General features: G+C 45.1%; 1 long non-coding RNA gene across 1 annotated transcript in view; it reads right to left on the bottom strand.

Annotated features, from left to right (window-relative positions):
* Positions 1-23,165, bottom strand: part of LOC138525676 (uncharacterized) — a 235,840-nt gene that overhangs the window by 81,619 nt on the left and 131,056 nt on the right. The window contains exon 2 of the long non-coding RNA XR_011283407.1: positions 15,413-15,522. This is a non-coding gene — a long non-coding RNA (uncharacterized lncRNA). The remainder of the gene's footprint in view (positions 1-15,412; positions 15,523-23,165) is intronic.

Raw genomic sequence — 23,165 nt, 5'->3', positions numbered from 1 at the left:
TGAGCCTAACTCGTCACAGGACCACAAAAAAAGTTTATAGCCCGTATCCTAACCCAAACCCTTGCTCTAAAGCTAACCTGATTTCTATCAACCCCCTTAGCTTTATCCCAACACCTATTATACACCGAAATCACCCCCAAACCTCCCTGTCCCTTTCTTTCACTCTAACCCAAAGTCTGTTCACCATTGCCTAACCATATCCCTTACCTTACCTTAAAACCTACCCTCACCCTTAATCTACCCTAATCAATAACCAAACTCCAACATGACCATCCATCCTCAAACACCCCTACCCTAACATATACCCTAATCCTATCCAAAAACGTTACTCCAACCCTAAGCACTAGCCTTACCGTCGCCCCTATTGTAGCACTAAACCCGGCAATCGCAAGCCTTTCACACCCTCTTTAACCCCAACACACACCCTACACAGTACTACATGTGAGGCTAAATAAACAGACATTACCGGAATGCATGCACTCTTCATGCTTGATCACGTGTAAATAAACACTATAATGCATATATGTTTTTAAGTTTTAAGTTTTATATGTTCCGTTTCTTCAAATTAAATTCAGTCCAAGCACACAATAAAACCAAGCAATTCCGTGCACTATATGTGTTAGTAAAGTGACAAAAGAAAATGCATCATTGCATAGAAAACAACATAAATAAATCAGCAATAATGCCGGAGAAATGTAAACAAAATGCCATTGACCATTAAGCAAATGGCAAGAAAGTAACTGGGCAATTGTGCCAAAGAGATGGAGAAAAGATGGCCGTCCTTCAGTTTCACCGGATCCAGGGCTTCGTCAGGGCTAACACAAACAATTCTGTGCAATTACGGCTAAAAGTCGTTTCGCAGAAAAGAGGCTAAGGAGGAGGATTCGGAAAACCCCTCCTGCAGCCCTCATGCTCTCCCTAGAGTGGCAGCACGTAACGCCTCCATCCTTGCACGTGCAGCAGCCCTGGCCCTGGCAGCTGCCTCCTCCATAGCATGCTGCCTCTCTTCCTCCTGCTGCTACATGTGCTGCAGTTGGCATGTTGTGGCCACATGAATCCGTTGCCTTGCCACCTGCCTCCCCTGCCAGACCAAGAATGCCTGCTGTGCCCCCCATGCCAAGAGCTGCTGGTATGCCTTTCTCTGCTGCCACAACTGGTCCTACCACCTGGCAGTCCGCCTCTGGCGTTTGGCCTCCCTCCAGAGAGATGAGCGACTCCTGGAGGGGAGTACTGCCCCACCACTTTCCTCAAGTGCCATGTCCACCTGCACTGCCTGATCTTGCGTGACTGACATACCAGAGCCTGGTACCACCGGACTGCCCTCTACGGCACCCCCACTAACCGTGAAGCAGGCACCAGACATGCAAATGGGTGCACACAGGAAGAGGAGCCTGGGTGGTTGCAAGCCTGGAGGCCACACCTGTGGGTGCCTGGGGAACAGTTTCTGAGGAGGTGGAGGGTATCACTTGTGTTGCCTGTGACGTGTTTACCACACCCAGCAGTGCACCAGCCATCTGCTGCCATGGTGGCTGATGAGTTGGCCATGGATCACGTCCAGGGCCTCCAGTGCAGCCACCTGCCCACCACTGCCCGATATGAGATGGGGCAACAGCATCCCGAATCGCCTCATCAACACTCACTGCTGCGGTCGTATCTGTTGTGGCATCAACGTAGGTGTGCAGCCCTGTAAACAATGGCCCTGGGCACATGTCACCAGTCTGCGCATCCATTGATGTGGTACGACGTCCTTTTATCGCCAGGCATTTCAAGGCCTGCATTTTAAACGTGTATAATATAACAAAAGAGTTAATCAAACTTTTGGGGGACGGGGGAGGGAAAGGGCAGCTAAGGGGTTGGGGGTGTCGGGTATAGTTGAAAATAGGTGGGGGAGAGGGATTGGGCCCCCCTCCCAAAAAAGGAATTCAATGAACTTTTTCGTTATATTATACACGTTTAAAATGCAGGCTTTGAAATGTCTGGCGATGAAAGGACATAGAACCCAACGATGTACCCCCACCCGACACCATGGACAGGCCCACAATTGTGCCCTCCCCCTCCAGCACACTTGACCCTGACACCGCAGTTGGCACCTCTGTGGCAACCGGCCTGTCTGTGGGGACGGCTGAATCTCCTTGCCCCTTTGCCCCTGAGGACTAAGCCTCCTGGTCCATGGCAACGTCCTGCACATCATCCCCATTGCCGTCAGAAGATATTCCCTCGGCAGCCACCTGTCCCTCAGATGAGGTGAATGACGGCATCCTTGGTCGTGATCTATGCACCCTCCAGAAACTCCTTGGCCTTGCAACTTGCTCATCCTCCATGCTGGTCTCTTCACCTGCATGTGACACGGGTTGGAAAAGGAGCGATGAGAGGCAGTTGAGCATTTGTGTACACATGTGCATGTCTGAATATTGGCATGGTACCATGCAGCCATCTCATATAGAAATGCCACGGCCCAATCACAACACGACTGCAAAGAATCACCCTGAACAGACAGACATGTGAGCCCGCAATACAAGATGTCAATCCCCTTCAAATGCATGCATGGATCTGCAGGAAATTAGCATTCGCCACCTCAAGGGCACAACAGTCATCATGGCCAACTGGGAGCCTGAATGGGGCATTCGTGAGGCCTACAGCATATTACCAAGACACAAAGCCATCATCATTGCACCATCAACACATTTCTAACCCTCCACTGACCAAGGACCCTCCTCCCGCACACAACCGTGGTACATGGACATGGTTAAGGTGGGCATGGCAGACTCCCTGCTCCCCTCCATAGACGACCACAGCCTCCTGGCAAGTCAGCTGTCCATCACCCGTCCAAATCAATGTCCCTCCAGGGCCCAATACCCCTTCACATGCATCAAATCAGCCAATAACCGACTATGCAGCTGCACCAGATGTATCTCCCAAGCCCTCAAATCCACCAAAGCTAAACACACTGAAAGGGGCCCCTAGGGGTCCCTTACATCTATGGAAACAAGGCGAGTCACCACACACGATAGATACGCCAGACACGAGGTTGTATTCCCAAAGCTAGGGTTTATTGCAAAGCAAAAGTCTCAGTTGGCCAACTCGGTCTCACGCCCCGCAACGTGTATCTCTAGACCTCGAGGGACGCAAGAGAGTGAATTACGTACATCAGTTAGATATATACAAAATGCATATCAAACAATCAGCTATGACATGTTTAACACCCCCCTTTATTGGGTTTCTTTGAACTTGGTGTGATGATGGACACTTTCGACAACTATGACACCTTCAAATATCTATTCTAGTAACAATTTCCAATTTGTGAGTGTAGAGGCATCTTTCAGTTGTTGAACGGAACACAGCGCTTCTGTTCTTGGAAGCGAGCTACATACGGGGGAAGAGTTGCATTCCAGACCTTGCTATCTATGAGGTGCTATTCCTGTCCTGGGAGCCGACACGCTCTAACAGGGCTCAGCAAAGGGGGGGCTGTAAGAAGAGCATAATTCAAGCCTTTAGTTGCTTTATTCTAACATATTCTACCATTTAACGAGACTGGCTGGCAGCTGCGAAATGATTAAATGCCCTGCAGCTCTGCTTCAAGGCTACATTCGGGAGGGAGCCGGGCATTCTTCCTGGCGCTGCCTACGTTGTGTTTCAACAAACATTTGTTATCCTCGCAGCCCTGCGGCCTTGTCCTTTCATATGCAGAAAACAATGTTTTACAGTCGAGCAGTGTAAGCAGAAAATGTACTGCGAAGCAATAAGAACAGAAAGCAATGAGCAATGGTTAGGAAACAAAATGGCGATTCTTGTTACATCAAAATGGCCGTTGATTGGCAAATTCGGAAACCTATATTCTGTCATATCGTGCATGAGACGGTTGGCTCACGCCATCAAAATACGTTTGCGGTCACATATGAGAGGTATCCATTTTTCTAGACTGACAAACCCTCCTTTGGCCGTATGCCAAAAGTCTCATCCATTTATTGTATCCTCCTCTAATGACGATAAGTCTGAAGTACTTATGTCTGAATTTTGCGTGCTATTGTAAGCATCGTCATCTTCATTAATATCTATAGCATATCTATAGCCATCAATTCTTTTACTGTTTTCATCTCATTTGTGTCTTGATCAGCCCGATCATGAGTTTGTTTTCTTTTTGTCATCATATGCATACATCCCTTAGTACATCCCTCAGTTACCTCAGCGCAAACTATTGTGTATGGAACAACAGCACGTTATGAATATTCCAAACACCACTACTAATATCGAAATCAACTTCCATCCCCAAGAACGCAGTATTCCCCAAAACCAAGACCCTATTCCCCAGCCTCCTTCTCCAGTAGGGAGTTCGGAACTTAGGACATGCATTTTCTTTATTGCTTCAAAGATTGTAAGGGAATAGTCATCTACAAATACACAACACGCTGATCCCACTATTTTGAGAATTCCCCCACTATCAACCAGGATCACATCGAGAGCCATTCTATTTTGCAGCATCATTAACCTGATTCCTCTTTCTTCCAACCTCATGTTAAATAGTATATCTGTCGTTGTGTTTATGGTATTTTTTAGTATTCTGGACAGCTGCCTTATATTATAGGAGTTCCCTATCTGCCCCAAGAATGGAATGAATGATTTTGCTACGTCAGTTGCTATCAAAACACCTTCACTACTCCTTTTGCCTCTAGATCTGGATAGTCTGGTCATGTCTGCTGTTTCTAAGAGGAACACTCCTGGGAACAGTAGACCTAGGTGACATGTACCTCCCCAGTTTCTGGGCAACCAAGGATATGCTTTCTCTCCGCATATAAAATAAACTGGATCTCCCATATATACTGGTTCTATTTCCCATTTCAATACCACTGTATTCATGCACCCAGTAAATGTTCAGACTGAAAAGGAGCCTTTCTTTTTTAGACAAAAAGGGACAGTTCTTGGGTTATAATTCACCGGGTAAGAAGGGGGAACTGCATCTTTGTCCCCGTCTGTTCTTACACGAAACGTCATCACAGATGTTTTATCTGGTGGGGACAATCTATCTCGTCTATTTTGTCGTGTTATCTTTCGCGTACTTTTCCTCATAGGCTCTGGGGCCAGTACTTGTGCTTTATGGAATATGGAACAACCCACAGGCTTCATTATTATCTCCTCAAACTCATTCATGTTGGTTCTGCCTAATTGACCCCTACTACTCTAATTCCATTTCCCATAGAACATTGTACTTAAAGATGCACTACATGCAGAACTTAATGGTAATGGCTGTACATACCAACCTATTCCTTTCCCAGCATGCTGCGGTAAATGGGCACATACCCAGCAATTTGTTTTCTTCAGAATTGCATGTGTCATGTTCATAATTAATAACAACGTGTTGTTAGCTAATCCTTCCCTGTGTCTTTCTTCCTCTGGGGACAGGGTACAGGTAATCACCTGAACTGGGCTTTCAGTAGTGGATATATTAACTATTGGTAAAAACATTCCCAATGGGTGTATCGATTCCACATACCATAATACTAGGGCTGTCGTTATTGGTGCGACCACACTAATAAAGTACATAATTATTGTCAGTGCCAGCATACAATTCTTTTTACCATGCATTTTTCTTAAGCTTACAGTCTTTATAATTGACTCATTCTCAGCAGTGGTGCAGGAGGAGGCTGGAACCGGTCCCGACATGTTTCTCTTCGCCCTTCTTCTTCCTTATTACAGTTCGTCGTGGATATCTCTCTTCGTTGCGTTTGCTCTGATGTCAATAAGTTCAACGGAATTGTCACAGTTGAGTTCTGCCAGTCCTTTTTATTTATTTTTAGACAAGATCAGTTGTCCTTTCTCATACTCCTCAGAGGACTTTTGATAAGTTATCTTATTGCCTTAGTACCATGTGCGCCCAGCTTGTCCGCTCTGGTTCCAGACACATGTACTTTTTATGATCGCACCGAGGAGCCGCGAGTCTTGAATTGTCCGACTTGCACAATTCTCACGCTTCTCTCCTCTACACCTCTAGTTCCTTCTCCGTCCATGAGCAGAACCAGAGGTTGATATAAATGCCAAAGAACTGTGGATCACTTTGTCTTGCGAGGCCGCAAATTGTATCGCCTCACTCCTGGTATCGTGTGATCCGTGAACAGTGCCGATGCACTTCTAGATTCAGGCTCAAAGTCAGCTTGTGGCGTTACTGCAGGTGCTGGTGTGCGCCGCGCCAGTGATGCAGATCCGGTCTTTGGCGTGCTGGCAAGTGCTGGTGGGCGCCAAAGGGGTACACGTTTAGTTTCTGCTGGTATTTGCAAGGCAGATTTCGTGTCGGCCAACAGTGATGTCGATTCTGCTGGGCAACGTTGGGGCACTCTTTGCCCTTTCCCCTTTTTAGCAATTGTCTCACGCTTTGTTTCGAGTTTTACTTCTCGCTTGATCAGATTTGGTGGCGGCTTACTGGCAACATTGTCTTCCGTTTCTGGGACTGCTGTCTCTTTCCGGTCGTCTGGGTCAGGCAAGTCTTTCAGTGAAGTTGGAATCTTTTTGGCATGGGTAGCATGGATCCACGACTTCCGTCCATCCACCCATATTGTCGTCTGTGTTGCCAAGAGTACTTGATAAGGGCCACGCCACCTGGGTGCTAACGATGACTTTCTTTCAAAATTTTTAAGCAGCACCCAGTCTCCTGGCTCCAGCGTGTGCCCCGGACTGGTGTATCTCAATGGTAATGCCTCTTGCACCTGCTGATGAATCAAACGCAATTTCTGCATTAAAAGGCCACAATAAGTACTAAGCACAGGATGTCCTACCTCTCTAAGTCATTTTGGCTGAGGTACGCACCAAACATTTGCCGGCCTCCCCATTACGATTTCGTACGGGGAGAGCCCAGTTTTAGCCTGTACAGACGTACGCATGCATAACAGCGCTATTGGTAATGCATCCACCCAACTCAACTTGCTTCCTGCACATATTTTGCTGATTTTTTACTTGAGAATCCCATTGTGCCTCTCCACAAGACCGGCCGAACTCGGATGCCTTGAACTATGGAATCTCTTATCAATCTGAAGACCCGCAAATATCTGTAACACCACTGCACCCACAAAATGCGGGCCATTATCTGACCATAAGACACGGGCAAGCCAAAACGGGAAAAATATTCTTCAAGCATTACTTTTGCCGTGCTCATTGCTGTGCAGTCTTTTAAGGGATATGCCTCCACCCACTTACTGAATGCACAGATCACCACTAAGACATATTTCAAATTTTGACATCTCTCCATCTCTATGAAATCAAAATGGACCACCTCAAAAGGCATAGAGGACGGGCCAAAACTGCCTATTGGAGTCACTGTTCCCTTTCCTACATTGTGTTGTAAACACGTGATACAGTTCTGCACCAACCTCTCTGCATTCTTCTTTATGTTTACATTCTGCCATACTGTAGATAGGTGCTGTATTATCTTTTTCGCACAGATGTGGGTAGGGCTGTGGGCCATTGTGACCATTGCAGTCACATATGAATTTGGCAACATCCAGTTTCTAGTTCCCTTGTCCACCCAACAACCCTCCAGATCTAACTCAGCAGAGCCCTTTGCCCACCCTTGTATTTCATCGGCCGTAGCTTTGGCCTGCATTTCTTTGACAGTGGCAACTCCATTTTCTATCATACAGGGTACTTCCTCAGTCTGAACCGTCATCATTTTGGTATTTAAATCAGTGGCAGTTTGTTTCGCAATTCTGTCTGCAAACGCGTTTCCCTCTCCTACTTTGCATGTTACCTTTTTGTGTGCCTCGCATTTCACTATTGCTAGTCGCTTTGGAAGCGTGAGTGCAGACAGCAATCGTACAATCAAAGGGCCATGTTGAATTCTGGCACCATGTGATGTCAAAAACCCTCTCTCAGCCCAGAGTCGACCAAAGTTATGAACCACCCCAAAAGCATACTGACTATCAGTATATATATTCACATTCAAATTTTCAGAAATCTCGCAGGCTCTGGTTAATGCTATTATCTCTGCGGCTTGTGCTGAGTTGTAGGGGATTCTTTTGCTTTCTACAACACTCTCTAGGGTAGTGATAGCATACGCGGCAGTTGTCGTGACGTCAGGTAATTTAAAAAATGAGCCGTCACAAAATAACTCTCCATCTGGCTCTTTCTGTGGGGTATCACTTAAATCAACTCTCCCCTTTGTTTCCGTGACCATTAAGCAATCATGGGGGGGTGATTCATGCTCCCCAATTACTTTTATGGGTAGTGGCATTCATTCTGCAGGATTCAAAGCGCTACACCTCATAATTTGGATATGGGGCGCGAACAAGATAATCTCATATCTTGTCAATCTAGCAGAGGTGAGGTGTTGCGTCTGTGTTCTATTTAATAGAACGTCTATGGCATGTGGCACCATCAGAATTAAAGTGTGCCCTAATACCATCCCTTCTGTTTGTTTCACTGACGCAGCAGCCGCCGCAACAGATCGCAAGCATCGTGGTAGTGCGCGCGCTACGGGGTCCAGCGCAGAAGAAAAATAGCCGCATGGCCTATTTCTTCCACCTTGTTCCTGTGTCAAAACCGCCAATGTACATCCTTCACTTTCACACACAAATAGTCTAAAAATATTCTCATAGTTCGGCGTACCCAAAACTGGAGCCGAGCATAATGCAGTTTTCAATTGATCAAATGCTTTCTGACATTCCTCATCCCACTGCAAAGGCATAATCGCATCCTTTCTAGTCAAATTCACCATCGGTTTCACAATTAACGCAAAATTACCAATCCATTGTCGGCAATATGAAGCCATGCCTATTATGGCTCTGACTCCTTTCTGTGTCTTTGGAATAGGCATACAAGAAATACTTTCTATGAATTCTGGCGTTAGCCTTCTCCCTTCTTTCGAAAGGAGGTAGCCCAAATAGGCCACCTCCTTTCGATTATATTGAAATTTCTTCAAACTAGCTTTATGGCCATGTGTCGCTAGGTGTGACAGTAATAATACAGTGCTTTCTTTACAAATCTCCTCTGTGTCAGCAGCTAATAATAGATCGTCTATGTATTGCAAGAGTACGCAACCCACTGGTAAGTCTCGCATGTCTAGCTGCTATTTCAATGCTCTACTGTAGATACTCGGACTTTCCGTGTAACCTTGCGGAATTCGCGTGAATGTAAAAGATCGTCCTCCTAATGTGAACGCGAACAAATATCTGCTGTCCTTGTCCACTGGAATGCTAAAGAACGCATTTTTTAGATCAACTATACTAAAATATTCTGCTGAAACAGATATCATTGTCAAAATTGTAGTGACATCTGGCACTTAAGGAAATTGTGGATCTACTACTTTGTTTAACACACGCAAATCAATTATAAAACGGTATGGTACTTCATTGCCTCCTTTTTTATAAACTGGAAGAATCGGGCTGTTGCATGTACTGCCTGTAATTTCTTCAATCACCCCTAATTTCACCAAATCTGTAACAATACTCTTCAATCCTTTCTCACCTTCAGCCGAAATTCTGTATTGGGGAATTCGCGGTAGGGTAACACCTTCTTTCAAAATGATCTTTTCTGGCTCTATTTTCAAGCACCCTACATTGTTGTCATGCATTGCCCATATACAGGTTGGCACTTTACTTAGTTCTCCTGGTAAAGTTTCAGACATGAATTCTAACACAGGGGCATCTTGTGGCCAAATCGTTAGGAACACCTCGTCTGCCGTGCAATGTATAACGGAACCTAATTTTTTCAACAAATTTAATCCCAACAGGTTCTCCCCACAATTTTCTGTTAAAAGGAAAGGACAATGTTCAGTGAATGGTCCTATAGTAACTGGGACTGGTTGGGACACTGGGTTTATGACTGGTGTACCTGCGAACCCTACCGAAACATTCTTTTGCCCTGACATTGGTATATCCGGAACCAAGTGGTGGTCTATTGAACACTTTTGCGCTCCTGTATCTACAAGAAAGCGGTGCTCCTCATTCCTGACTCTCATTTCTACGTAGGGTCCTCTCTGATTCACGGGAATAGACACTGGTTCCGAACCCTGTCCTGGGCTGTCCTATTGGGGAAATAACACATCGTCCGATGTGTAATCATTATAGTTACTGTAATACATGTTTGGCTGTGTATTGAAAACATTCCCACTCTTCCCTCTATTTCCCCCACTCTGGTTTCCATACTGTTGGTTTTGCTGTCCCTGACTCTGGTTAGGGGCACTTTGGTTTTGGGTTTGGTTTTGATTACCTCCATTATTGTGCTGCTGCTGCATACAGGAGCCCTGATGAAGGCGGACCTATCGTAATAGAATAACCGCCGAAACGTGACGAAGACAGGGATTCAAACCATACATACATATCCCTGATCGTTTGGAGCCTACATTCCGGTTCCAACCATCAAATCTCACGTTGGCAAGGATAAAAAAGATATCTTGTATCAAAGACCCTGCAGCATTAATTGCTTGAAACTAACAATTGCAAAAAGGGACTATCATTGAACAATACCTAGAAATTGGGCCATGATACTCGTTTATTTACTGAACCAATATCACATGTATGTCCTATTTGCACTCTTCTTTATGATTTAATCATTATAATGTAAAGAAATGAATATTAATCCAATGTTTTTTGTGTTTTTTGTTTGTTTTTTATTGTGTCAAAACACTTATGCACATTGTAATCTCTTTCTACAAAAAAACGTTGCTTCCTAAATGTATTATGTGGATGTATTTGTATTTTGTTCTATTTTTTGGTTGAGATTATAACTTTGTTGACTTCCGATTATGTGTTCTGGTTTTCTTTAAATATATGTTTTTGATGTCCTCGGAGGTAGAAAGTGAATGTCTTGCACTTTTTCCTTAATTATATGAGTTACCTTTTATTTTATTTCTCAAACACTGGAAGCACCACCGTAATGTTTGTCCTTTGAAACACACAGCTACTTTATTATTTGGGTGGTTATATAAGAACAGCGGTAGATTCATACTTTAGGATTTCCACAATTTGGAAACCTCTCAGAGATATTAATTCATTATTTGAAACAAAAAGAAAAAAAGAAATAATATGAAAATAATTATTAGCAAGGGTAAATTTTTCTGTTTAGCTGCTGCATACTATTCCTATTTGGTCCATTCGCTCCTGGGTGTCCTCAATGCTGTCTCCTCTGACCAGACCCATTTCTATTCTGCAGATGCAGACATTGCGCTCACCAGTGTCCTTCCTCCTTACAATACGCACACTGATTTGGTACCACTGTTCCCCCGTGCATATTCAAATTACTCCTTCCTTGTGCATTCCCTCTCCCTCTATTATGTCCTGCTACTTGCTGCAGTAGCACCCGTGTCTTCAGATTTACCCTCTCCTTCTCCTCTTTTTCTTTCTCCGCAGTCACTCTGTTCTCATAATATTGGGCCATGTGTAATACTTCGCCCAGCGTTTTTGCTTGCAATGCACTCTCTGATGTCATTATTAGGTTCTGGATTGGAAATTTTCACCCCCTCACATATTTGTCAACAAATAACCTCTTCCCCGCTTCCGAGCTCACATCCTGCCCACTGAAGTCTGTAAATACTTCTTCAAATCTGTTAAAATAATCTGTAGCTAACTCATCCTTGCCTTGTACACATGCAGTCAATTTGTCCCATTGAATTCGTTTCTCTGGGACAACTTCTTTTAATTTCTGTACTATGCGTGCTGGTAATGCTACCATGTTCGCTCCCGGTGTTCCTCCAACCGCTTTATTCCTGTCTTCTATTACCAAGTCCACCCATGTGGCGCCATAGGCCGTTACGTCATCCACCTTTCTTATTTGCTTCCATATGTCTGTTGGCAGGATCACTGGGAATATTAGGTCTATGTCACCCATGGTAAGCACGGATGATTGCAAGCAGGACTCTACTTTCTTGTAAAACCCTGCAGGATTCTTTCTTATATCAGGAATCGTCTGCTTTATGTTGTTCACCTCCTGTCTGGAAAAGGGGGCATGCACATATTGGGCGGTATAATGGGCTGGTGTTACCTGCGCTGCTACATTGCCCGCTGCAGGAACCTCTACTTTGGGGACAAAGGTAGGTGGGACCTCTCTCATAGGAAATGCCCCACTTACTGTCGCTCCCTCTTCTCTCATGTGTAACAATATTCCCAGATCAAGCGATAGGGCTGTTTCTCCTGTCCCTCGTTCTAATGCTCTTTTATATACTGCCATTATTTCGGGTGGGCTGGCCTTATCGTTTTTTATATCTTTGTCTAATAAATGTTCAGCCATCGACTGCAGTGCTTTTCTTTTCATGGGCATGGAATATTCATCAAATATCTCAGGTATCTCCATTGTGGGGATACTGGGATCTGACATCCATCAAAACGCTTCTCGTATACATACTTTCAACTTGTCGCCCCTCTGTACTGACGACATTGAATGTCGTCGTTGTATATATGGCTCTACAGTTTCCTTCCATTGTCTCCCGATATCCCTACTCCTGTACCCAGGTGTAGTAAACATTTCGGCATAATCATTATCTAATTCATCTTTAAGTTCAAAAAGTCCATATACATGTTCTCTCACTTCTTCATCCCTCTCCCTACAGCGTGCTAATGCATTCAAATCTAACAATCGCTGCGGTGGTAATTTCCCAATTAACTGTTTCCATTTCTCCACCAAATATTCACCCATGCATTCCAACACTACCTGTCTTTCGTTGCTTCTTCGGAAGTCATACATCGAAGCCAATGCTGCCGTCCCATCATTCCCGTCTATATACATCTCTGCCTGTTGCTGCAATTCCACCTTCCTTTCTTTGCTGATCGCACTGCGAGTTACCCTCATGCATCCCCGTTGTTCAGTCCCACCTCTCGCCCCCATGGTTTCAACTTCAACCCCGGGAGGAACAGACAGTACCAAGTCTGTGTCTAAGGTGGGAGGTGCGGATGGGACAATGGGAACAGGGAGTGTCTGTTGTGGGCCTGGTTGGCTAATAGGAAGTGTTACGTGCGCGGTCTGTGGCTGTGGGAGGGCTTGAGCTACCGGAGGGAGAGGTTGGGCTCCGGGTGGGGTTTGGGCACTAGTTACTGACGTGTCTGGCCTCACTTCTGATCTTGGGCCTTGTTTTGTATGGGTCAATATGTTTTCTATCAATTCATCTGCTATGTGTAATTCTCGTTGTGGGTTTATTTTTTCTATATTCAACTGGTCACGCCTACCTGACCTCCTTATACTCTCAGTCCACTCCTCCGCTTCTTTCTCTTCCGCTACTTCACCTTTCGATTTATGCCTGCGCGCATGCTTCGCTCTACTTCTAAATCGGAGCATTGCTTCCCTTCTCCAGTCCTTAATGATATCAAATGCTGCAGGACGCGCTTTCTTGTCAAAACCCTTTCCAAGTTATCTATTCTCGCTATCTCAAAACTACCATTAATCGGCCACTGATGGTCTTGTTGCTTTCTGGTTTGCCTATGCCAAGTCTTGCAGAATATTATCGCACCCACTCCATACTTCACATACATCTCATACGCCAGCGTTCCCCCAGGTGGTGCAATTTGGCCATCATCCAAAGATTGTCTACCACAGTGGAAAAACCCTGCTAGGGTGGACAATACCCCAGGCATGTTTCAACCTTCCCCCTGGTTAATCAACCTTACCTAGGGCGTTTGATTTTGCAAAGTCAACTTTCAACCAATATCAGGATTACTTTGAATCGGGGAATGACTCACCTGATAAATCAATGTATCCTTTCGGACACAAGTCCATTGTATACTGACGCAACCAATGACGTTGTGTCTGCATTTCATGGCTTCCGCCTCGTTTCGGGACCCTCGCCTCCTTGTTCTTTAGCCAGGCACGTCGATCAGGGATCAGATGTGTGCAGATCTGCAAAGGAGTCTCTCATCACTTCTACAGGGCGCCCGAACACCTCTTGATCCCGGCTCGATCGTCCCGTCCTCGCCGTTCTCCGCCTTACTCAATTACAACGTATGCGATGGAACAAGTGGGGGAGGGTCCCTTTTCGGGCACCATCTTGAAAGGGGCCCCTAGGGGTCCCTTACATCTATGGAAACAAGGCGAGTCACCACACACGATAGATACGCCAGACACGAGGTTGTATTCCCAAAGCTAGGGTTTATTGCAGAGCAAAAGTCTCAGTTGGCCAACTCGGTCTCACACCCCGCGACGTGTATCTCTAGACCTCGAGGGACGCAAGAGAGTGAATTACGTACATCAGTTAGATATATACAAAATGCATATCAAACAATCAGCTACGACATGTTTAACACCCCCCTTTATTGGGTTTCTTTGAACTTGGTGTGATGATGGACACTTTCGACAACTATGACACCTTCAAATATCTATTCTAGTAACAATTTCCAATTTGTGAGTGCGGAGGCATCTTTCAGTTGTTGAACGGAACACAGCGCTTCTGTTCTTGGAAGCGAGCTACATACGGGGGAAGAGTTGCATTCCAGACCTTGCTATCTATGAGGTGCTATTCGTGTCCTGGGAGCCGACACGCTCTAACAGGGCTCAGCAAAGGGGGGCCGTAAGAAGAGCATAATTCAAGCCTTTAGCTGCTTTATTCTAACATATTCTACCATATAACGAGACTGGCTGGCAGCTGCGAAATGATTAAATGCTCTGCAGCTCTGCTTCAAGGCTACATTCGGGAGGGAGCCGGGCATTCTTCCTGGCGCTGCCTATGTTGTGTTTCAACAAACTTTTGTTATCCTCGCAGCCCTGCGGCCTTGTCCTTTCATGTGCAGACAACATTGTTTTACAGTTGAGCAGTGTAAATAGAAAATGTACTGTGAAGCAATAAGAACAGAAAGCAATGAGCAATGGTTAGGAAACAAAATGGCGATTCTTTTTACATCAAAATGGCCATTAATTGGCAAACTCAGAAACCTATATTCTGTCATATCGTGCATGAGACGGTTGGCTCACGGCCATCAAAATACGTTTGCGGTCACATAGGAGAGGTATCCATTTTTCTAGACTGACAACACATCCTACAAAGCAGATTGCGGCCTAGGAACTCACCCCTGAATTGAACTGCATGTGTCCATCTGTAAATATAGCATTGGGAAGTGAACGTGAAAGATGAATATCCCTAGATATGTAACACATGGCCTAACACCATTGACGTCAACATGCAACTCCTCAAGGCCACAGCGGAAAACAAGCACCCCCATGGCAAATTCTCCCAAGGTCCTCACACCCATAGGACCCACACAGAGTGCAACCATGCATGCACCATTTCGTTACACTACATTGACATGTCCTTCGACAAGCGTCCTCCCAAAATGCATTCCCAACACATGGCAGGCATACACATACTGCCCCATCGAACTGACAGTGCGGACTGAACTACAGCCTTTATCTGGTCCTGCAGTATGAGGACCTGGGCATGAAGATCCGAGTTCACCCTCTGCAGGATTCTGAGATGGAGAAGCAAAATCTTATGGCGCCCGCCCATGTTTACCTCTGCAGTGGGTCCTGCCTCGATGCTCGCTCTGGCCTTCCTCTGGCTCCAGGTCATCATATAGTCCCATCTTTTTAAAATGTTTTCTGGGATACATACGGCCATACCCTCTGTGAAAACAAAGAAATTGATATGAGGTTGGGAAGCCCAAAGGAAACACACCAACACAGGTTACAAAGGACATACAAAGTGCTTTATTAAAAAAGCTACAGCAGTTACCAAAAAGTCAATTGACAAACGGATAGCTATTCGGCTCTCAGAGTAACGTAACGAACTTCAACGAAGGTTCGATGCATTAGTAGAGCGACCGTACATTGGAATATTTGAGCTTTTATACTCTTTATCCAGCTCTGGCCAACCCCCTCGCGGGTTAACCATTCTTAAGACCAGACCTAGGGTTCCTTGCCAGGTCAATCCCATAATGTATGCATTTTTGATCAGTTCCGCTGATACAGTTGTTCATTTACACATAGGTCAGGGATAGGACAAGGTCTCAGTTCGCGACCCCGACAAGTGGCCTGCAGGCATATTACTTATTCATGTGTGCGGAGGTCACAACGGCCAGAATCTCACTCAGAATGTCATTCGGCCTCCATTTTGATGTTCAGGGTGACTTCCACATTACAAGAGAACCTAAAATGGCGGCTAAATCCAAGATGGCGACTTACACAGTTTTCGTTAAGGTCAAGACCTTGCCGCGGAATCTATTTACACGGTATTTTAGACAACTTGGCGTAGGCCAACACACATTCAAATACTGCGATAGGAGGCATAATATTATTTCAATTCCAACAGACCCTCCTTTTGGCCTATGCCAAGTGCTAACATCATTTCTAATACTTTTGAAAATAACTCCATGTGTTGTCATCCATAGATCCCGAATCATTGTCTGTAATATCTATAGCCATAGGTCGTTCATAAAAACCTCTTGTAACACAAATTCTTTAGATGCTGCATCTGGGGCATATATTTTATGCCCTATTGTGCTCACTGCTTGGGCACAACATCCCCCTAGCATTCCACATATACTCGGAAGACATTGAAAACAGCAACAAAGGAATAGCAGGATCTCCAAAATAACCAGAATAACAGAAAGCACCTTCCAACCCCAAGATCGTAAAGAATCCCAGAACCAAGTGCTAAGATTCCAATCTCCTACAGGGATATGTACTTCAGAACTAAGAGTATGCAAGTTCTGTATTGCTTTAAAAATTGTTGGCGAGGAATCTGGTACAAAAACACAGCAAGCGGACCCCACTAATTTGCATACTCCACCTCGTTCTGCCAAAATGACATCTAATGCCATCTGATTTTGGAGTGCTACCAATCTTATTGCTTTTTGCTCTAAGGTCATATTGTAGGGTATGCCCGTGGTCCGGTTGATCGTTCTCTCCAGTACCCTTGCTAATCCCCTAATGTTCTCAGAGTTTGTTATTTGTCCCCAAAAAGGTACAACTGATTTCGCTATATCTCCCAATACTTGCCCAGGGGTATCTCCGTTCTTGTCCCGCCTTGGGCGAGCCTTAGAAACCTCCAATGTACTAGCTACAAATACCCCGGGTAATAATATTCCTAAATAACAGGTTCCCTGCCAATCCTTGGGCAACCAGGGAAATGCTAAACTACCACAAACAAAATAAACAGGCCCCCCTACATACAGAGGCCTGTTTTCTCCAGTCAAATTTACAATGTTCTTACAACCTTCAAAATCTCCCATTGGCCTACTGCCATTTCTTTGTACACAAAACGGGACCGAGTCAGGGCTATGATTTATAGAATAAGAAGGAGGTACGGCGTCCTTATTGCCTATCGGAGCCATTTTAAAGGAAATTAGAGTTTGAAAAGGAAGAGATAGTTTATCAGACGGCCTAATAGAAGCGACATTAGGTTTACTTCTATTTGCAAAAAGCGAGCATCCCAGGGGAGTCAATTCACGTTTCTCGAAATCATTCAGATTAGTTCCATCGAAGTTCCCTGAGATGCTATCATTCCATCGGCCAAAGAATAGTGCTCTAAGGGAGGCATAGCAAGCAGTCGTTAAAGGTAAAGGATGTATGTACCATCCCAGTCCCTTGTTCCCATGTTGCGTCAAATGAGTACAAATCCAACAATTACTCTTATTAAAAATGGCATGAGTTGCATTCATTACTATCATTAGAGTGTTATTATGATACTTTTGTCTATGTTGGGAGTCTCTAGGGGACAGAGTGTGAAGGTGTACAGAGGGAGTCAAAACAGTTGGTACAATCTCGGTCGGTAGTAAAGGTTTCAGAGGATAGATTTCTTCAAAATACCAAAGTCCTACAGCAGCAGTTGCAAAAATAACAATTATCATTATCAAAACATAGCAGTACATTTTCGGGGCCCAGGCACATTGTTCATTGTCCAAGTTGGTCACCCCCTTATTCACATGTCCAATGCGGGGAGCAGCAGCGGAGGTGGCAGGCATTGTAGTTCCTCAATCGACGACCCCAATGTTCGTTGCTGGTGACGCTACGGTCGCGCGATTTCTTAGTCCTTCTCAACCCTAGCCAGCAGAATCCCTTTTGTTCAACAGAACTTTCTTATAAAAAGGAAAACTTCCAATCACTTCCTTTTCTCAGATGCACGGAAAAACCCGTGCCGTAGTTCTATTTCCTTCGTCGAAGGTTGTACCTGGTGGTACCCAAAATTGTCTGATCCGGAAATAAGGTGTCGTCACTTCCTGAGGGAAGCGACGTATCGGAGGCGACGGAAGTCGCAAAGCTTGAAACAGTGTTTTCCGGAAGTGATTTTTCAAGAGAGTGCGGAGACGAAATGAACTGTTCCCCAAGCTCCTCGGGCTCAGAGAAATTCTCCGACGCACTCACAGCGCTGTTTGCTACTCCAAGATCAGAGACTGTAGCATCAGCGAGGGGTTCTGCTTCTTCTGTAACGTGTGGCATCGGGTGAGGAAGTTTCTTGACATGCGTCGCGTGGATCCAGTTCTTCTTTCCAGCCACCCGCACTGCTGTCCTGGTGACCAGTAAGACCTGGTAGGGTTCCCGCCAGCGAGGCGCAAGACAGGAAGACCTCTCGTAGGTCTTCACTAGGACCCAACTTCCAGGCTGTATATCGTGTTCTGGGCCCGTGAACCGTACAGGTAAAGCCGAGTGCACCTGGTGATAAACGAAATACAGGTTTTTAGTTAACTGGTTACAATAGTCTACAAGCAATACATTTTCCACCTCTCTTAGGGCTTTAGGTTTCGGGAGACCCCAAATGTTAGCAGGTCTCCCCATCACAACCTTAAATGGAGAAAGCCCGGTTTTAGTCTGAGGTGTGGTACGCATAGCTAATAATACAATAGGTAAGGCATCTGGCCATTTCAGTTTGGTATCAGCACATGTTTTCGCAAGCTTATTCTTTAAGATACCATTGTGTCTTTCCACCAACCCAGCACTTTGAGGATGTCTAGCTGAGTGAAATCGTTTTTCAATACATAAAGCTGTGCATATCTGCAAAATTACTGCTGCAATAAAGTGGGGACCATTATCCGACCAAATTACCCTCGGGAGCCCAAATCGAGGAAATAATTCTTTTACCATAATCTTTGCAGTGGTCATGGCGGTAGCATCTTTAACGGGGAAAGCCTCGACCCATTTACTGAAGGCACAAATAATTACAAGAACATATTTCAGATTATTACATCGTTCCATCTCAATAAAATAAAAGTGAATGACCTTGAAGGGAACAGAAGGGGGCCCAAAGCTTCCCCTTGGAGTTACTGTCCCCTTACCCACATTGTGGTGTAAGCAGATCATACAGTTCTGGACATGCCTCTTCGCAGTCTCCAGAATCTTGTTATTCACCCAAACTTGTTCTAACATTTTCGTGATTTGCTAGGCACACACATGTGTAGGACCGTGTGCCATCGTAACCATTGCCAATACATATGAATCAGGGAGCAACCATTTTCCTTCGGATGTATCCACCCAACACCCTTCATCATCCAATCTCCCCATTCCTTCAGCCCACCTTTTAGATTCTTCTATTGTGGCATCAGTTTGAATATCTCACACAGACCCAATACCTTCATCCATTATGTAAGCATCTCTCATTTCCCTCAAGGCATACATGTCCGTGATAAGGTCTGTGGCCGTTTGTCTGGCTATCAGGTCCGTAAAGGCGTTCCCTTTGCTCACATCATCTATGACCTTACGATGTGCTGCACATTTTATGATCGCTAACTGTTTGGGGAGTGAGAGTGCCGAGAGTAATTGCACTATCAATGGGCCATGCTGGATCTTGGTCCCATGTGAGGTCAGGAACCCTCTTTCCGACCAGAGCCTTCCAAAATTGTGAGCCACCCCAAATGCGTACTGGCTATCAGTATATATATTTACTATACGCCCTTGGGAGAGTTCACAAGCTCGGGCCAACGCTATAATCTCTGCGGCCTGCGCGGAGTTATGCGAAATTCTCTTAGTTTCAACAACTTTGCTCAATGTAGTAACTGCATAAGCAGCTGTAGATGTACCATCCAAAAGTTTGAAGCAGGAGCCATCGCAAAACAGCTCCCCTTCTGCATTATCCAAAGGAGTATCTATGAGATCTATCCTGCCCTTCGTTTCTTGTTCAGTGGTATACAGGCAGTCATGTAATTCTTCGTCACCGCAAACAGTGTTTTGCGGGAAAGGTAAGAGTTCAGCCGGATTAAGAACGCAACACCTCTTAATTTGAATGTGAGGGGCAAACAGAATTAGTTCATACCTTGTTAACCGCGCAGAGGTGAGGTGCTGCGTTTGGGTTTTGTTCAATAGAATATCAACAGAGTGAGGTACCATCAAAATCAAATCATGGCCTAGGACCATTCCCTCACTCTGTTTTACAGACGCGGCAGCAGCAGCGACAGCGCGCAAACATCTTGGCAAAGCGCATGCGACAGGATCAAGGGCGGAGGAGTAGTAGCCGCACGGCCTATTCTTCCCTCCGTGTTCCTGTGTTAACACAGCCAAAGCACATCCATCACATTCATGCACAAACAACACAAAGGCCTTGTCATAATTTGGAGTACCCAGAACCGGTGCAGAGCATAACGTGGTTTTGAGAAGCTCAAATGATCGTTGATGTTCCGATTTCCATGGCAGTGGCAGAGAAATGCCCTTCTTCGTCAAAGCCAACATCGGTTTTATCACTAGCGAAAAGTTCGGGATCCACAACCTACAGTAAGAAGCCATACCTATTAAGGCTCTGACTTCCTTCTGTGTATTTGGAACAGACATGCCAGAAATGTGTTTTATTCTTTCAGGTGTCAATCTTCTCCCCTCCTTTGACAGGAGGTAGCCTAAATAGGCGACCTCCTGACAACAATATTGAAATTTTTTAAGCAAAGCTTTATGACCATTTTTAGCTAAATGAACAAGCAACAGTACAGTGCCTTCTTTACAAGCACTCTCAGGGTCTGCAGCCAAAAGCAAATCATCAACATATTGAAGCAGCGTACAAGTAGGTGGCAATTCAAGGGTGTCGACCTGCTCTTTCAAAGCTCTACTATAAATGCTAGTACTTTCAGTATACCCTTGAGGTGCCCTGGTAAATGTAAATGAGCGTGCCCCCAAGGCGAACGCAAACAGATATCTACTTTCCTCATGTATAGGAATGCTAAAGAAAGCGTTTTTTAAATCCACAACGCTGAAGTGCGTAGCCGTAGCAGGGATCATTGTCAATATCGTCGTCACATCGGGCACAATTGGAAATTGTGGGGCGACCACTCTGTTAATAGCACGAAGATCAATTATGAACCGGTATGGAATTGCATTGTCGCCTTTCTTATATACAGGCAAGATCGGACTATTACACAAACTACCTGTAATCTCTTCGATCACCCCACGATGCACAAAATCGGAGACAATGCATTTCAAAGCACGTTCGCCCTCAGCTGATATTTTATACTGCAGAATGCGTGGTAGTTTCACTCCATGTTTCAGAACTATTTTAACGGGCTCAATCTGTAATACCCCTACATCATTGTCGTCTACCGCCCATAAACATTCCGGGACAATGCTAAACTCAGGAGGTAAAGGTCGAATCAAGAACTGAGAATTAGGAAGTTGCTGTGGTGAAACCGTCAGCCGTACTCCATCAGAAGAACAATGAATTATTGTGTTCAATTTCTTTAACAAATTCAACCCCAGCAAGTTCTCTCCACAGTTTGAAGTGAGAAGAAAAGGGCAATGGTCCGTAAAGGGACCCAAAGAAACAGACACCGGTGCAGAAACCAGACAGACAGTTGGTATACCAGAAAACCCTACGGAAACATTTGTTTGCCCTGACAGTGGAATGTTTGGAACCCGAGAATGATAAATGGAGCACTTCTGCGCTCCAGTGTCTATCAAAAACTGGTGTTTCCTATTCCCTACTAATAATTCAACGTAGGGGCCTTTCTGATTAACAGGAATAGGTGAAGGTTCCAAACCCTGCTTCGGGCAATCCTAATGAAATAGAGTATCGTTGGAAGGAAGCTCTTCAGAAAGGTAGGCAGCAGAAGGGTGATCAAATATGTACCTCGAGTCCACACTCGAGGGCTGATTTTCCCGTGAAAAAGGTTGCTGAGGATCTTGTAAAAACTGACCTCTATCAGGGCCCCCTGCTCCAGGGCGGTACCTAGGTCGTCTACCCATACCCCCAAACGCACTGTTTGACCTTTGGCGAAGGACATGGCACTGTGCTCGCCAATGACCTTCCTGGCTGCAATAAGCACATTGATTAATATTCACAGGACCCAAAGGAGCATTTCCTTTTGGGACATACTGACCTCTAGTCTGTGTCGTGTCTCCTCTGGGGTTTCTAACAATTTGCTGTAATAATACTTTGGTTTTCAAATCTTCTTTACTCTTTTCAATTTTGTCCTTCTCATTGTTAACACGGTTCTCATAATACTGAGCCATGTGCAAAACCTCAGATTGAGATTTTGCCTGCCAAGCGCTCTCAGAGGACATAATCTGTGACTGGATGTCAGGCAACAGTCCACGTACAAATTTGTCCACGAACAACCTTTTCCCAGACTCTGTACCTAAATCCTGTCCACTGAAGTCAGAAAATACCTGCTCGAATCTATTAAAAAATTTGGTGGCGCCTTCAGTTTTTCCTTGGACACAGGCCGTAAGCTTGTCCCAAATAATTCTTTTCTCTGGAATTATAGTTTTTAATTTTGCGACAATTCTATCAGGCAAAGTAAGTATTACCTGTGGGGGTTTCTCACCAGCTGGTCTTTCCCAATCAATCCTAATCATATTAGCCCACGTATCTCCCAACCCTGGCACATCGTCTACTGTCCGAACCTGTTTCCATACATCTACGGGTAGGAGTACAGGAAATAGCAAGTCAATATCACTCAAGGTGAACACAGAGGACTGCAAGACGGACTCTATTTCTTTGTAAAACCCCTTTGGGTTTTTCCTGATATCGGGAACTGATTGTCTAATAGTGTTCACTTCCTGTCGTGAAAACGGGACGTGAACAAATTGTGATACATAATGTGCAGGGATATCCACAGCGGGGGCACCAGTCCCAGCGTTGGCGGGGATCTCAACTTTTGGGACAAAGGTCGGAGGAACCTCTCTCATAGGCAACTGAGATATAGGTACCTCCGGCCGCTTACTAAGCAATAGAGCTAGGTCGAGCGCTAAGGCAGCTGAAGAAGTATCGGGCGAAAAAGCCCTTTTACAAATCCCCAATAATTCTATGGGGCAACTAACCTTCTTTCTTACACATTCTTCTTGCAGGTACTGTA

The sequence above is a fragment of the Ambystoma mexicanum genome, chromosome 7p, assembly GCF_040938575.1.
Source record: "Ambystoma mexicanum isolate Mex_15411 chromosome 7p, UKY_AmexF1_1, whole genome shotgun sequence".
Classification (NCBI taxonomy): domain Eukaryota; kingdom Metazoa; phylum Chordata; class Amphibia; order Caudata; family Ambystomatidae; genus Ambystoma; species Ambystoma mexicanum.
Note: the sequence above shows the minus strand (reverse complement) of the source record. Positions and strands in the feature narration are given on the sequence as shown.